Genomic DNA, 14,134 nt, shown 5'->3' with positions numbered 1-14,134 from the left:
TCCTTCCCACTGACTAATGTCAGGCCAACCAGCATGCGGAGCCTCACACCTTCCTTCTTCATTTCTTGATGACAGGAGAGGGATGAAGCTCTCCCCGTTTTCTGGATCATCTCCTCATTATCGTCACCTTTCTAAGATAACTGCCATCAGTGCAAACAAGACATCAGACTGGACCCTCAGCATTTGTGGCTGCAACACAGCAGGGCCTTTGGACTCAGAATCATGGAATCACCAAGGTCGGCAAAGACATTCAGACGAGCCAGACTCCTTTCACCAATATTTCCCAGGAAACCACGTCCCTCACTACAACATCGAAGTGTTTCTTGAACACATCCATGGTCAGTGACTCCAGCACCTCCTTGGGCAGCCCGTTCCAGCACCTGATCACTCTGTCAGAGAAGTACTTCCTAATGCCCAACCTCCATCTCCTCTGCCATACCTTGAGGCCATTCCCTCTAGACCAGTTGCTAGTTACCCGGGAGAAGAGACAAAGCCCCACCTCAACACAACCTCCTTTCAGGTAGCTGTAGAGAGCCACAAGGTGACCCCTGAGCCTCCTCTTCTCCACACTAAGCAATCTCGGCCCTCTCAGCCGCTCCCCATAAGACTTGTGCTCCACACCACTTACCTGACTCATTCTCCAGCCCTCAACACACTCCAGGGCCTCCATGCCTTTCTTGCACTGAGCGGCCCACAACTGAACACAGCACTCAAGCTGCGGCCTCACCAGGGCAGACTACAGAGGGATGATCGCTTCCCTGCTCCCGCTGGCCACACTATTTCTGATACAAGCCAGGACGCCCTCTTGCTTATACGGGCACACTGCTGGCTCATGTTCAGTTGAGAATCAACCAATCCCCCCAGGTCCCTTTCCTCTAGACAGCCTTCCAGACGCTCTGCCCAAAGCCTGTAGCGTTGCCTGGAGTTTTGTGGCCAAAGTGCAGGACCCGGCACTTGGTCTTGTGCAACTTCATCCCACTGGCATCAGCCCTGCGATCCAGCACTGCTCTGTTGGCTCTTCTCTCCCCTTGTCTCGTACCGCTGAAGCCAAAGATGAGCACAGTACTTGAGGTGAGGCCACACCAGCGCACAGCAGAGTGGGATGACCCTACCCTCTCCCACTGGCACTTCTCATCTCGATGCATCCCAGGTACGGTCAGCCATGTTGGCTGCCAGGCCACACTGCTGACTCAGAATCAACTTGCCATCAAACAGAACCGCCTGATCTCTTTCTGTGGGGCTGCTCTTAAGTCTCTCATCCCCAAATACCTAGATATCTCCTGGGTATCCCCATGCCAGGTGCAGAATCAAGCCCTTGCTCTCATTAAACTTTCTGCCATTGGCGATTGCCCAGCCCCCTGGTCTCTCAAGAGCTCTCCCAAGGCCGCCCTAATACTGAGAGAGTCAACAGCTCATCCCTAGTCAGGATCATCCAAAAACTTCTTAATTTGTATGCATTTGACTCCTGCATCCAGATCATTTAGTAAGACATGGAAGAGAACAAATCCCAACACGCAGCGCTGGCTAATCTGACACCAGACTGGTCACCTGCCTGATGGAACCAAATCGAAGAAAGCCTCTGAGTTGGACTTGGGAGCCACCCGTTCACACAACCTATGATGAATTTTTGTAGATACACGCTGCAGATTTTCTCCAGGAGAATCTGGCGGGAAGCATTAAGAATAACTTTGATGAAGATGACAGAAATGACGCCTATTAGGTTCCCTTGGGGAATGACATGGGCATTCATCTCAGAAAGGGAAGTGCCATGATTTCAAAACCAGGATACCTAGAATGCCCAGAGCAGGTTTCCAAGGAGATCTGGAACTGGCAACTCCTCTAACAACAAAGACACAAAGCAGAGTGCACAAAGGCCAAGCAATGACCTCACTGTCAACACTGCTCCCATTCTGTGCTTTGGCCACTACTTCCGTGTGCCCTGACTCGAACATGCAAGAACACTCCAACATTCTCACTTGAAAGGTGCCGCTGCTGTCAGAAGGACACGTCCTCAAGAGAAGGACGCAAAGAGGCAGAGTTGCCGGAAGAAGAACACACATCCCATGACTGGCAACACTAGGTGATGCAAGAGCTGCACCCTGCACAGTGCTGCCACGCGCAGAGGCTCTCTCCAAGCCCTCAGGCACTCACACAGCAGCATAAAAGCCGGCCCTGGGCCTTGCTCCCTCACACCACTCTCCTGACACCTTCTCCTCTGCAAACCTCCAGGTGAGCCTGAACCCCTTGCTGCCTTTCTTTGGTCACACCACCTGGCCAAACTCTCCATACCTTGCTCTGCCTCCAAACTCTGCAACCCTTTCACCTCCTCTCTGTCATGCTCCCCACAAGCAGGCCTCCCCGCTGCCTGGGAACTCAACGCCATTGCTTCCCTCACCCCTTAACACGCTCCGCTCACCCAACACTCTCTCTTGCAGAGACCCTCCACCCCACAGCCATGTCCTGCTACGACCTCTGCCGCCCCTGCAGTGGCGGACCCACCCCGCTGGCTAACAGCTGCAACGAGCCCTGTGTCAGGCAGTGCCAGGACTCCCAAGTCGTCATCCAGCCTCCTGCCGTGCTGGTCACCCTGCCGGGACCCATCCTCAGCTCCTTCCCCCAGAGCACCGCCGTCGGATCCTCCGCATCAGCTGCCGTGGGCAGCGCCCTCGACGCCCAGGGAGTGTCCATCTCCTCCGGCGGCTTCGGCTTCGGAGGCCTGGGCTGCTTCAATGGCGGGAGAGCCCGCTACCCCTGCTAAGGGCCTGCGCCCACACCCTGACACCAAACACCTGCACCCTGCAACGCGCCTCACGCACTGACCAGGCACCGCTGGGTCACTGACAGCACATGGCATCAGCAGCTCTTCAACCATGGCTCTTCATTCGTCATAACAAAGAAGCAAGCAGGGAAGGGGACCTGACGACACTGCTTACAAGGAGGGCCTCTGAAAAATTTAATATCTTGAATGTACTTCTCTAAATCCTTTTCTTTCTCTACACTGATGCTGATGGTTATCCTACATGCACTTAAGGCCATGGCTTTCAGTCTTCGTGCTCCTTCCTTTCATGTATTTTCCTCAATAAAGTCCTCTTGCACACCAGCCTCAGAATTCTCTCCATCCTTTCTTCAGCAAATGCTCTTCACACCTCTCCCATTCCAAAGACACGGCTCTAGAGGCCATTCGGATGGGAACAAGGGGGCTCCATGACCTCCCCTGCCACAAATGGTACCAGCAAGAACAGTTGGGGCAGCGACTGGGCTTCCAGCACATCACGCAACATCTATGCTTGCCCACACAAACTCTTGGGCACACCAACGCCCTTCTGCCAATGTCCTCTGAAACAACCTCTCCATGGCAGCACACCCCAGCAGGATTCTCCTATAATGGCCAAAAATCCACAGACACAGAATCCTTTACCTGTTGAAGAATTTGTAGTGACCACGCTGTCCTACTGTCCCGCTCAAGCACACTCAGGTACAGCTGTCAGACAGGGAACACAGCCCATACTTTCAGTACCTCAAAGGACAGGGACTACACCAATTATTCTGCTGGATAACCGGTTCTACCGCTTGCTCCCCTCACACTGCAAAAAGCTTCCTTTCTCTAACAAGCAAGGTTCAAATTCAGTGCTGTCCACTGTCCTTTCTTCTGGCAGCAGACGGTCATGCAAAAGGGCTGGCTCTCTTCTCATCCTTCCCTAACATCTGGGATTTATACGCAAGGATAAGATCTACCAAGAGTATCCTTGTGTCCCGACTCAAAACTGCCTGCTGTCTCAGCTTCTCCACATCGTAAGGAAGCTCCAGGCCCATCAGCCCTGCACTGGAGCTGCTCCACCATATCCATGTCTGTCTTCCACCTCGGAATGTAAACTTGAATCACCTGCACTGAGCAGAAATAAAAGAGTGCATCCTCCAGCGTGCTAGCGATGCTCTTCCCAATGGCCTTCTGGAGAACAATGAACTCTTTTGTCACACGGCTGCGTTGTTGCCCTACCATCACCTTGCTCGCCAACAGCAAAACCCAGGTCCTTCTCAGCAAAGCTGGCTGCCACCCTCTCATTTCCATTGCTCCCTGTTACTGCTTCCCATCTGCAGGACTTCACTTTCCCCTCCTGCTGCCTCTGGATGTCCCTCTGTGACACACAACCCAGCCTCTCCACATCCTTCACAAACGAGGACTATTCACCTGGGCCATCTGCTGCTCCTTCCCATCTTCTACCATTTGCAAACTCACTGGGATCTCTACCATCGCCCAGCTTTTTAATGCAGGCGCTGAACACTGCTGGCCTTACTACCGAGCCTTGACACAATCAGGGCACTTCACCACACCGCTGCATTCAGCCACTTTCAAGCCCACCCCTGCGTCCTCTTTGACAGTTTCTCTGGGATCGCGCCATGGGAGGAAGCCTCAATGCCTTTACTAAAGGCAAGGCAATCAACTGTCACGGCCCCCATCATCCACCAGGCACATCACTTCAGTGTAGAGGAAACTGAGGTGGCTTTGTACATCCACTGCTTTCTGCAAGGATTGCCTTCACCTCCTCCCCACTGACTAACATCAGGTCAACCAGCCTGAAGTTTCTCTCAGCTTCCTTCTTCATTTCTTGAACGCAGGAGGGAGATGAGTCTCTTCCATTCTTCAGGAGTCACTTCGATTCACCCGGACCTTACAGGGTCAACTGAAAAGGGCCTTACAAAGACATCAGGCACGTCCCTCAGCATCTGTGCGAGAAACTTGTCAGGTCCTGTAGACTTTTGCACACCCAGGAGCACAAGTTCTTCATTTGACCCAGCAACCGGCAGCATGCATCTTTCCCACATCCCACCGGGCAGCACAAAGGGAACTCCAGATGGCACTGTGTCAGACCAAAGCCCAGGCTTCCATCTGAATGATCCCCGATAAGGGTGGCATAGAGAGAGGACACTGGGACTTTTCTGGGACTAAGGCAGTACTCCCAACTCCAAAAGCCCTGTCAGCTCTGACACAGCCCCACACGGACAGCATCCTGCTCTGGTTGTCCACCCCAGGCGCACAGCAGGCAGCCTCCTTTCTGCGGCTGCACCTCTGCACGCACCAGGGCCAGCAGACACCTGAGCAGGCAGCGCTCCCAGGGGGAGAGGGAGACGGGCTGAAGACTGCTTTGTCACGTGGGACAAAGGCAAGGAAGGAGGGAATGCAATTCCAGTGGCACCAAGCCCAAGAGGCACAGAGGCATGGAGCAGCTTAACAAGGATGCCAGGACATGGCGTACACACCTCACAACACAGCCACAAACCACCACCACAAGTGCCACACGGTGACCTCACTCCTGTTACACACCCACCACTCACACTTTCAGCACGTATGGACTCAAATACCAGTCCCACGTGAACACTGCCAACAGGGTCAAAGGAACACAACCACAAGAGAAGGAAATGAAAAGGCAGCATTTTCGGAAGACAAAAACGCATCGTGTCATCACTGGTCAAGCATTGGCACGCAAAAGCTGTTCGCTGCACGCAATGCTGCCATGCGCAGAGGCTCTCTCCAAGCCCTCAGGCACTCACACAGCAGCATAAAAGCCGGCCCTGGGCCTTGCTCCCTCACACCACTCTCCTGACACCTTCTCCTTTGTGCTTCTCCAGGTGAGCCTGAATCCCTTGCTGCCTTTCTTTGGCCACCCCACCTGGCCAAACTCTCCATACCTTGCTCTGCCCCCAAACTCTGCAGCCCTTCTAGCTCCTCTCTGTCATGCTCCCCACAACCCCTAATCAGGCCTCGAGAACCCAACGGCATTGCTTTTCTCACCCCTTAACACCCTCCGCTCACCCAGCTCTTACACCCGCTCACCCTCTCTTCCAGAGACCCTCCACCCACAGCCATGTCCTGCTACGACCTCTGCCGCCCCTGCAGTGGGGGACCCACCCCGCTGGCTAACAGCTGCAACGAGCCCTGTGTCAGGCAGTGCCAGGACTCCCAAGTCGTCATCCAGCCTCCTGCTGTGCTGGTCACCCTGCCAGGACCCATCCTCAGCTCCTTCCCCCAGAGCACCGCTGTCGGATCCTCCGCATCAGCTGCCGTGGGCAGCGCCCTCAACGCCCAGGGAGTGTCCATCTCCTCCGGCGGCTTCGGATTTGGAGGCCTGGGCTGCTTCAACGGCGCGAGAGCCCGCTACCCCTGCTAAGGGCCTGCGCCCACACCCTGACACCAACCACCTGCACCCTGCAACGCGCCTCACGCACTGACCAGGCACCTCTGGGTCACTGATGCCAAATGGGCTCACCAGCTACGGCTCTTCTTTTCACCGCACGAAACAGGGAAGCATGGAACAACAACAGACCAGGCTGCCAGGAAACATGACTGCTTAAACTTTCCTCTGTCCTTGCACTTGAAATTGTGCTCTTTCCACTTGGCGATCACCAAGTGGATCCTTCCTTTTAGTGTCTTTCCCTCAATAAAGTTCTCTTGCGCGTCAGCCTCAGATTCCTCCTCTTCATTGTGGTTTGCACAATGCTCTTTCCACTTCACCCACTACAAAGACATGGCTCTAGAAACCATCAGGTCTGCTACAAAAGGGCCCCAACACCTCCTCTTGCAACCGTGTCTTCAACAAGAGCTTTGCTGCCTAGCACATGCCCTTCAGCACATAATACATTATCTACTCCTACACTAATAAAGTCTTGGCCACATTGACGCTCTTCTGCCCATGCTCTCTTTGGATCAGCACACACTTGATTCCTTTTCCACCTGGGCAAGATTCACTCATATTTACAACAAACATGGTCACAGAATCTTTTCTTTTTGTGCTATCGTCTTGATTTCTTACAGTGCAACAGCCCCGCTCAAGCACAGTCAGCAATAGCAGGCTGTCCACAATCACGTCCAGTCCCCGCACCCAGGCGTTTGGTGAAGACACTGAACGTCATTCTGTTCACTTCCCTTTCATTCACTTCCCCGTCTTGGCCTGGACAACTCTGAACTCACCACATCAGGTCTCCGTCACTCCTCTCACACCAACAGATCCCTGCCTTCAGACACTTCTAAGAACATCTCAGCATCTACTTACCTGAGCAGTTTGCTGACAGTTTGCCTGTAAAGCATGTCATGGGAGGAAGCCTCAAAGCCATTCCTTAAGACAAAGGGCATCAAATGTCACTTCACCCCCTCATGCACGTAACCAATCACTTCAGTGCCGAAAATCTGAGGTGGGCGTGTGCAACTTTGTTCTCTACTTCCAACAACTTCTGAGCCATTCTGAGCATGGCTGTACTTTCGGGGAGGATTTCCACCACCTCCTTCCCCGGGACTAATGTCAGGCCGACCAGGCTGAAGTTCCATCCGTCTTCATTCTTCACTACTTTAAGATGGGAACAGCAAGAGTCTCTTACAGTTTACAGAAACCGCTTCTCATTACACTGATCCTTCTAACGTAATTGATGTCAGCATGGTCAACACAGCAGACCCTCACCACTCATGGGTGCAACTCTACAGGTTCATTCAACTCATGCAGAACCTTCCTGATCTCCACAAATCCAAGAATTACACACGCCCAAAAGCAACACAAAGAACTCTTACTCTCTTCACTACGGACAGCCTGACACACTCCCTTACCATTTGGGATGCAAATACCCCCACAAACAACTCAGGTCTGCAGCCCACGAGACACTGCGTCCTCAGAGTTCACCGAGGAATTACTGAAACCCTCATTCTGAACAACAAACATATGAGTCCAACTCATGCCTCCACAACGTGCTCCTTCAAAATTAAACGGTGGATCTGAAGGCATTGCCCAACGTGTCTTGAAATCCAGCAGCCATGGTGCATCTGCACTGCCTTAGGGAGCCTGTTCCATGCCCACTGCCCTCTGGTGCAGAACCACAGTTGAAAAAAGCCTTTGAGTTGGACTTGTGAGGCAACAGTTCACTCAACGCTTACTGTCTTTGCCCATATCTGTGCTAGACGTTTTCCCCAGAGCCATATGCAGAAAAACTAGGAAAATCATGGCAGAAATCCTTAGAAATTACGCCTATTAGGATCCATTGCGGAATGACATGGGTATTCATTTCAGAAAGGGAAGAGCCATCTTCTCCGATCTGGGACACCCAGAATGCCCAGATCAAGCTCCCACGGCTGTTTGCAATTGGCACCTCCTCTAACAACAAAGGCACAAACCATATTGCACAAGAGCCAAGCCATGACCTCGCTGACTCCTTTTCTGTGCTTTGGACACAGAATCTTCCGCATCCTCTGACACCAACGTGTCAAATCCCTCCTCTGCCCTCCAGTACTCTCACTTGGAACGTGCCACCACTGCCAAATGGACGCATCCTCAGGTATGCAAAAAGGCAGATTGTTGGAAGAGCAACTCATAACTGATGACATGCAACACTACGCGATGCAAGAGCAGCATGCAGCATGGAGAGGGATCCTTAACAGTCCACTGGTAAGCAGGAGGAACTTACCTCCAACTACACTTGCTGTCCTCCATCACAAGGCTCTGGGACCAGGCCTTCCACCAGCTGCTTTCCATCCACCTCGGAAGCTCTCCACTTGTCTAACCCACACTGCCTCAGCTTCTGCATGAGCGTGGCATGGGACACAGCCTCAAATCATACCATTATACAAATGCGAAACGGTGAAGGTTGGATGGGATCTTAACCACCATCCCTTCTGTGGGCCGACGGCCTCCCAACAGGGCCCCATCCAACCTGGCCTTGAATGAAAAACCAGGGATGAACAAAGCACAAGTTGACCGGGCAGCCTGTGCCAGGGCCTCACCAGCACCCGAGTCAAGAAGTTCTTCCTTACATCTGAAAAAAATTTCTCCTCAATCCTTCAAAACCTCCTATTGCAAGCAGACCGTGTAAAAAGATGATTCCCCTCCCACCTGAAAGCTCCCTTCAAGTACTGGAAGGCCACCGTCAGATCTCCCTGGAACCAACTCTTCTCCAGGCTGAACAAGCCCAACTCCATCAGCCTTTCTTCACAGTAAACGCGCTCCACTCCTTTGATCTTCTCTGTGGACCTCCACTCAACCCACTGCACACAGCTTCCTCAGCATTCCGGCCTGACACCCGGAAAGCAGGCCTCACACACCTAGGCACATCCCGTACAACAGCCTCCCTTTCTACTTTGCTCCATCTTCTCCAGAAGAGGCCATGAAGGGGCTCATGGCTGCTTCATCCATTCACACACCCACCAATAAACGACCCCAACATCTCAACTCCACACATTGCACTCCTCTGTCTAAATGTATTAAAACCATCATGGATGGCCCGACGCTGAAACAGCACAAAAAAGCCTGCCTCCTTGCTCCAGAACACAATTTTCAAAGCTAAAATGGAATCAAGGTGTTGACACAGCACACCCAATGTAGAAGACAACCACTAAGCTCAAGGAAAGCAAATTCAGAAGAAGGCAGGCAGGGAGTGCAGTGCAGTACAATTAGTAGCGTCTCAAGCCAAAGGCACCTGGGAATCACAGAACAGCCCTCTAAGGATGCCTGGAATGGGGTCCGCACCTCACAAAGTGGCCACAAACACGACTGCATGAGTAGCACACGATGGCATCACTAACGAGACCACATCACTCCTCCAAAGCTTTGCACAAGCCTTCCAACATCTTCCAAGAGATGCGCCTTCCTTGTCACTCCCGTCACACTCAAAAATGCCGACAGGGTCAAAGGATCAAATCCACAACACGAGGAAATGAAATGTTGTGGGAAGGCAAACACACCCCACCTCATGACTGGCCAGGCTCTGGCACGCAAGAGCTGCTCACTGCACAGTGCTGCCATGCGCAGAGGCTCTCTCCAAGCCCTCAGGCACTCACACAGCAGCATAAAAGCCGGCCCTGGGCCTCGCTCCCTCACACCACTCTCCTGACACCTTCTCCTTTGTGCTTCTCCAGGTGAGCCTGAATCCCTTGCTGCCTTTCTTTGGCCACCCCACCTGGCCAAACTCTCCATACCTTGCTCTGCCCCCAAACTCTGCAACCCTTTCACCTCCTCTCTGTCATGCTCCTCATAACCCCAAACCAGGCCTCCCCGCTGACTGACAACGCAACGCCATTGCTTCACTCACCCCTTAACACCCTCCGCTCACCCAATGCCCTCTCTTGCAGAGACCCTCCACCCCACAGCCATGTCCTGCTACAACCTCTGCCGCCCCTGCAGTGGGGGACCCACCCCGCTGGCTAACAGCTGCAACGAGCCCTGTGTCAGGCAGTGCCAGGACTCCCAAGTCGTCATCCAGCCTCCTGCCGTGCTGGTCACCCTGCCGGGACCCATCCTCAGTTCCTTCCCCCAGAGCACCGCTGTCGGATCCTCCGCATCAGCTGCCGTGGGCAGCTCCCTCAACGCCCAGGGAGTGTCCATCTCCTCCGGCGCCTTCGGCTTCGGAGGCCTGGGCTGCTTCAACGGCGGGAGAGCCCGCTACCCCTGCTAAGGGCCTGCGCCCACACCCTGACACCAAACACCTGCACCCTGCAAGGCACCTCATGCACTGAGCTCACGTCTCTGTCTCACCCATGGCACAAGGCCACACCAGCCATGGATCTTCTTCTCATGGCACAAAACAAGCAAGCAGGGAACAGCCTCGGAACAGGCCGTCTGCAATCATGAGGGCACTTACTTCCTTCTGTCTTTGCACCTTACATCGTCAGCTTTCCACTTCGCGATCACCAAGTGCATCCTTCCTTTCAGTGTGTTTTCCTCAATAAAGTTCTCATGCATGCCAGCAGCAGATTCCTCCTCTTCATTCCTTTGCTTAATGCTCTTTCCATTTCACCCACTACAAAGACATGGCTCTAGACATGATCGTGTTGGGTCCCAGAGGCCCCACAACCTCCTCTTGCAACCACGTCACCTTGTCAACAAGAGCACTGGTGGATAGCAGATGGCATTCTGTTCATCACATATTATCTTCGACAGACAGAGGGAAATAGTCCAATTGCACTGCTCAAGTGCAGTCAGGAATAGCAGGCTGTCCACAGTCAGCTCCACTCCCATCACCCGGGCTTTTCATGAAGATACTGAACAGCACTGGCCTCACTTCCTCATCTTGGCCAAAACAGCTATCAAATCACCACATCACGACTCTGTGTCACTGACCTCAGACCACCAGACCCCTGTGGTCAGCCACTTTATAGTCCACCTCAGCATCCATTTACCTGAGGAGATCACAGATTGTGTGTCTACCAGCACATCATGTGAGGAAGCCTCCAAGCGTTTCCTAACGGCAAAGTCATCAAGTGTCCCTGTAGCCCCTCACACACAAAGCTGGACACGTCAGTGAAAAAGAAACTCAGGTGGGGCTGTACATCCGTGCTCTCTATTCCCATCACATCCTATCCACTCCGTGCCCGGCAGTACTTTCAGCAAGGATTTCCTTCACCTCCTTCCCACTGACTAATGTCAGGCCAACCAGCATGCGGAGCCTCACACCTTCCTTCTTCATTTCTTGATGACAGGAGGGGGATGAAGCTCTCCCCGTTTTCTGGATCATCTCCTCATTATCGTCACCTTTCTAAGATAACTGCCATCAGTGCAAACAAGACATCAGACTGGACCCTCAGCATTTGTGGCTGCAACACAGCAGGGCCTTTGGACTCAGAATCATGGAACCACCAAGGTCGGCAAAGACATTCAGACGAGCCAGACTCCTTTCACCAATATTTCCCAGGAAACCACGTCCCTCACTACAACATCGAAGTGTTTCTTGAACACATCCACGGTCAGTGACTCCAGCACCTCCTTGGGCAGCCCGTTCCAGCACCTGATCACTCTGTCAGAGAAGTACTTCCTAATGCCCAACCTCCATCTCCTCTGCCACAACTTGAGGCCATTCCCTCTAGACCAGTCGCTAGTTACCCGGGAGAAGAGACAAAGCCCCACCTCAACACAACCTCCTTTCAGATAGCTGTAGGGAGCCACAAGGTGACCCCTGAGCCTCCTCTTCTCCACACTAAGCAATCTCGGCCCTCTCAGCCGCTCCCCATAAGACTTGTGCTCCACACCACTTACCTGACTCATTCTCCAGCCCTCAACACACTCCAGGGCCTCCATGCCTTTCTTGCACTGAGCGGCCCACAACTGAACACAGCACTCAAGCTGCGGCCTCACCAGGGCAGAGTACAGAAGGATGATCGCTTCCCTGCTCCCGCTGGCCACACTATTTCTGATACAAGCCAGGACGCCCTCTTGCTTATACGGGCACACTGCTGGCTCATGTTCAGTTGAGAATCAACCAATCCCCCCAGGTCCCTTTCCTCTAGACAGCCTTCCAGACGCTCTGCCCAAAGCCTGTAGCGTTGCCTGGAGTTTTGTGGCCAAAGTGCAGGACCCGGCACTTGGTCTTGTGCAACTTCATCCCACTGGCATCAGCCCTGCGATCCAGCACTGCTCTGTTGGCTCTTCTCTCCCCTTGTCTCGTACCGCTGAAGCCAAAGATGAGCACAGTACTTGAGGTGAGGCCACACCAGCGCACAGCAGAGTGGGACGACCCTACCCTCTCCCACTGGCACTTCTCATCTCGATGCATCCCAGGTACGGTCAGCCATGTTGGCTGCCAGGCCACACTGCTGACTCAGAATCAACTTGCCATCAAACAGAACCGCCTGATCTCTTTCTGTGGGGCTGCTCTTAAGTCTCTCATCCCCAAATACCTAGATATCTCCTGGGTATCCCCATGCCAGGTGCAGAATCAAGCCCTTGCTCTCATTAAACTTTCTGCCATTGGCGATTGCCCAGCCCCCTGGTCTCTCAAGAGCTCTCCCAAGGCCGCCCTAATACTGAGAGAGTCAACAGCTCATCCCTAGTCAGGATCATCCAAAAACTTCTTAATTTGTATGCATTTGACTCCTGCATCCAGATCATTTAGTAAGACATGGAAGAGAACAAATCCCAACACGCAGCGCTGGCTAATCTGACACCAGACTGGTCACCTGCCTGATGGAACCAAATCGAAGAAAGCCTCTGAGTTGGACTTGGGAGCCACCCGTTCACACAACCTATGATGAATTTTTGTAGATACACGCTGCAGATTTTCTCCAGGAGAATCTGGCGGGAAGCATTAAGAATAACTTTGATGAAGATGACAGAAATGACGCCTATTAGGTTCCCTTGGGGAATGACATGGGCATTCATCTCAGAAAGGGAAGTGCCATGATTTCAAAACCAGGATACCTAGAATGCCCAGAGCAGGCTTCCAAGGAGATCTGGAACTGGCAACTCCTCTAACAACAAAGACACAAAGCAGAGTGCACAAAGGCCAAGCAATGACCTCACTGTCAACACTGCTCCCATTCTGTGCTTTGGCCACTACTTCCGCGTGCCCTGACTCGAACATGCAAGAACACTCCAACATTCTCACTTGAAAGGTGCCGCTGCTGTCAGAAGGACACGTCCCCAAGAGCAGGACGCAAAGAGGCAGAGTTGCCGGAAGAAGAACACACATCCCATGACTGGCAACACTAGGTGATGCAAGAGCTGCACCCTGCACAGTGCTGCCACGCGCAGAGGCTCTCTCCAAGCCCTCAGGCACTCACACAGCAGCATAAAAGCCGGCCCTGGGCCTCGCTCCCTCACACCACTCTCCTGACACCTTCTCCTCTGCAAACCTCCAGGTGAGCCTGAACCCCTTGCTGCCTTTCTTTGGCCACCCCACCTGGCCAAACTCTCCATACCTCACTCTGCCTCTAAACTCTGCAGCCCTTCCACCTCCTCTCTGTCATGCTCCTCAAACCAGGCCTCCCCGCTGCCTGGGAACCCAACGCCATTGCTTCCCTCACCCCTTAACACGCTCCGCTCACCCAACACCCTCTCTTGCAGAGACCCTCCACCCCACAGCCATGTCCTGCTACAACCTCTGCCGCCCCTGCAGTGGGGGACCCACCCCGCTGGCTAACAGCTGCAACGAGCCCTGTGTCAGGCAGTGCCAGGACTCCCAAGTCGTCATCCAGCCCTCCACCGTCGTGGTCACCCTGCCGGGACCCATCCTCAGCTCCTTCCCCCAGAGCACCGCCGTCGGATCCTCCGCATCAGCTGCCGTGGGCAGCGCCCTCGATGCCCAGGGAGTGTCCATCTCCTCCGGCGCCTTCGGCTTCGGAGGCCTGGGCTGCTTCAACGGCGCGAGAGCCCGCTACCCCTGCTAA

At 53.5% G+C, this 14,134-nt stretch overlaps 4 pseudogenes across 4 annotated transcripts; all 4 read left to right on the top strand.

The window, feature by feature from the left end:
* Window positions 1–2,083: 2,083 nt before the first annotated feature.
* LOC306945136 (feather keratin 1-like) lies at window positions 2,084–2,758 on the top strand (annotated as a pseudogene). Its single transcript has 2 exons — window positions 2,084–2,229; window positions 2,436–2,758. The product of its transcript is annotated as a feather keratin 1-like (transcript).
* A 2,752-nt stretch (window positions 2,759–5,510) lies between these two features.
* On the top strand, window positions 5,511–6,167 carry LOC306944741 (feather keratin 1-like; annotated as a pseudogene). Its single transcript has 2 exons — window positions 5,511–5,616; window positions 5,846–6,167. The product of its transcript is annotated as a feather keratin 1-like (transcript).
* Window positions 6,168–9,768: 3,601 nt separating this feature from the next.
* Window positions 9,769–10,428, top strand: LOC306944994 (feather keratin 1-like; annotated as a pseudogene). The gene is made up of 2 exons: window positions 9,769–9,892; window positions 10,106–10,428. The product of its transcript is annotated as a feather keratin 1-like (transcript).
* Window positions 10,429–13,460: 3,032 nt separating this feature from the next.
* Window positions 13,461–14,134, top strand: LOC306944685 (feather keratin 1-like; annotated as a pseudogene). Its single transcript has 2 exons — window positions 13,461–13,606; window positions 13,812–14,134. The product of its transcript is annotated as a feather keratin 1-like (transcript).

This window comes from Tetrao urogallus (assembly GCF_951394365.1).
Source record: "Tetrao urogallus genome assembly, chromosome: 3".
Taxonomy (NCBI): domain Eukaryota; kingdom Metazoa; phylum Chordata; class Aves; order Galliformes; family Phasianidae; genus Tetrao; species Tetrao urogallus.
The sequence above is the reverse complement of the archived record's forward strand: the minus strand, read 5'-3'. Positions and strand labels throughout refer to the sequence as shown.